This window comes from Triticum aestivum, chromosome 7A (assembly GCF_018294505.1).
Source record: "Triticum aestivum cultivar Chinese Spring chromosome 7A, IWGSC CS RefSeq v2.1, whole genome shotgun sequence".
Taxonomy (NCBI): Eukaryota; Viridiplantae; Streptophyta; class Magnoliopsida; order Poales; family Poaceae; genus Triticum; species Triticum aestivum.
In genome coordinates, this window is record NC_057812.1 from 656,855,036 (window position 1) to 656,857,992 (window position 2,957).

Genomic DNA, 2,957 nt, shown 5'->3' on the forward strand with positions numbered 1-2,957 from the left:
TTCTCCTCTGCGTCTTCCGGCCGCTACGCCGGCGCCTACGCGGCATTTTTAGCGATGGCGCTCTCCCTTGCGGTGATGATTCGACGATGGCGTACGAGAGAGGAAATTTTGCTTCAGAGAAGTAGTACGAGAGGAGAAGTTGTGTTTTAGAGAGAAGGGTGAGCGGCAGAGTGTGTCGCAGGGTTTCTGAATTTTTTGCACATGGGTAGCAGAGGTCGCGCTGTTTTGATGTGCTGCAGGAATTTTGGAGTGGGATGTTCCCATAACATTTTTTTGCTAGAATAATTGGACTTATGTGCTGCAGGAATTACTGAAATTAGTCAGTATTTTCAGAATAATTGGAGCTGAATTTTTGCACTGGATCCCTGCAAATCATGCAGTCATTCATGTGTTGCAAAATTATCTTATTTCTGAATTTCTGTAGCTCATAGTTTTTGTAACTGATACTACCTTTGTAGGTCATAGCTTTTGTAGCCCATACTGCCTTTTTTAGTCTATATGCTACAGAATTTTTAAGAGCTACATGAATTTTGTACTGCATTTCTTGTAGCTTATAGCACAGGGAAAGCTTATGCTTCTGAAATTAGCTGGACTTTTGCTTGAAGTAGCTTCATGTTTTTTCTTCTGAATTTTTGGTTTTGTATTTTTTTCCTGTAGCTCATATGGACAGGGTAATGTTTCTGAAACTAGTCAGGCCTGCTTATGTTTTGTCTGAAATTAGTCAGGCTTGCTTGAATTAACTAATGTTTCTGAATCTTGCATATCTCTGCAATAGTTTCAATATTTTTCATTTTACTACATCACTAGATATGCATGCTCATCGCATCTTTTTTTTTCATTTTTATTTGTTTTCGCAGCATATGCGCCTACCAAACTCGATGGTCGGCAAAGCGGCTACGCAAGATAGCCAATGCCATCAAAGGGAAGAAGAGGGGTGTAATAAGCAAGTCCACTTTCGGTGATTTGCTTCACATATCTCCTCTGGTTCCTCCTCCGGAAGCGCTTCTAGATTTCATAGTTATGAGGATTGACACTAAGAAGTGTCTGCTCAAGTATGTTTTTTTCTTCTGTTTTTTACCTCTTTCTCTGTGTGTGCGTAACATGCTTTTCTTATTTTTTATCTTCGCAACATCTACTGATTTTATATGTTTTTGTGCCCCACAGGTTAAATGATCGCAAGAAGACCCCCTTCACAAGACACATGGTTAAGAAGATATTCAATGTCCCATCTGGTAGCAAATCGCTAGAATTCGGCAAGAGGGGGAAAGCAAAATTCCGCGACGTTCATTTGGATGGTGAAAGGGCTACAATAGCCACCACAGTAGCTGTTATATTAAAAGCGGATGATGACGATGAGGAGACCATTAACAGGTCATGGGACAGGAAACATGGTGCCTCTAGACTATCTCCACACCTTACGAGACATGAGTGTCGTCCATGAGTTCGACTGGGACGAGCATATTTTGTCTGATGTGATGAGAGAAGTTAAAAAAATATCAGGATAAGAGTAATGACGGTAAAGTGAAATTCCTGATTGGCGGTTGTCTACCAATGCTTCCGGTACAGCCCTTCATTCCCGTAACAACCCCATATTTTTTTCCGGGATAGCAAACCTTTACAGCGGCTTATGTGTCTTTTTTTGTAGGTTATTTACATGGACCACCTCGACATCCCAAGATGATGCATTGTTGATCATCCCATCGACTACTCGCTGCCATGAGCTTGTTTTCTTCAAGACATGGACTTCACTGTTGTTGTTGCAGTCGACATCCTAGACCATGGCTTCGGAAAGCGCCCTGTAAGTATTCTTTTTTCAAATCGGACACACTACCTTTTGTTCTCTTTTGCAACTTTGAATTCTTGTACCCTGTTTTTAATGTGTTTTGTTTTCTGAATGCAGTTCAGCTTCGGTACACCTTACGCAACATCAAAGTTTATGTCATATATGTAGATCAACTTGCCCAAAGATCAATCCAAGGCAATGTCCAGAGGAGCCGCCGAAAATAAATGACCAAGGTGGAGCTGTTGCGGCCGCAACACCCACTCTGGATGTGCCTGAGAGCTCCCACACACAAGCCAATCCACAAGGGGGAGCCAATGTGGGCTCTCGAGAACCATCTAAGGGTGGCATGGAGGGTACCGATGGCATAGCAGAGAATGTGCACGAGGCACCTCCGGATAAGATGGAGGATGGTGATGATGTGTACAGCTCTCTGGAGGAGTGGCTCCACGCATTGCCTACATTTGAGGAGTTAGAGGTGAGAGCCATATAACCGGCTCTTTTTTTTTCATATCGTATCATTTGGTTGACTGCCTTGTCAAAACTACTTACCTAACAACTAATGTTTCCTTTTCCCATTCTCTCTTTTTGTTTCTATGCATTGCAGCTGCCCCCACATCTTCGTGTCATATACAACAAGCACAAAGAGCTCCATGCTGCATAACTCTAAATTGTTTCCGCAGCTGTCTAAGCAACCGGATGGCATTCATGGGACTACAACAACCGCTACAACCAGTGCCAGTGAAGTGTCTCCGCAGTAGCCCAAGCAACCCGATGGCGCAAAGAGTGGGGATGCAGCTGTGGAAGTTGGTCACAATATGATCTACGCTGGATGATCTTGGTTCATGTTCATATGGAGAAAAGCTTCAACACATATTGGTTCTTTCGCAATATGCGAACAGCCTGGGATCTGGCAAGGCCGACCAAGATCAAAACCCTCGAGGAAAGCTTGTTCCACATGCAGTTTAACTACTTGGGTGATTGAGCGAAGGTTACCCAAGGTGGCTCATGGCACTTTAGGGGGAACCCGATGATCATCGCTCTGTATGATGGATACACCAAACCATCGTCCATTGAGCTCTACACTTTTTGAAATTTGAGCAAGAATAATCGATCTCCCAATTGCGTATCATGGAAAGACCAAGGCAGGACCGGGGGCCGCGGCTCCCAGCGGCAG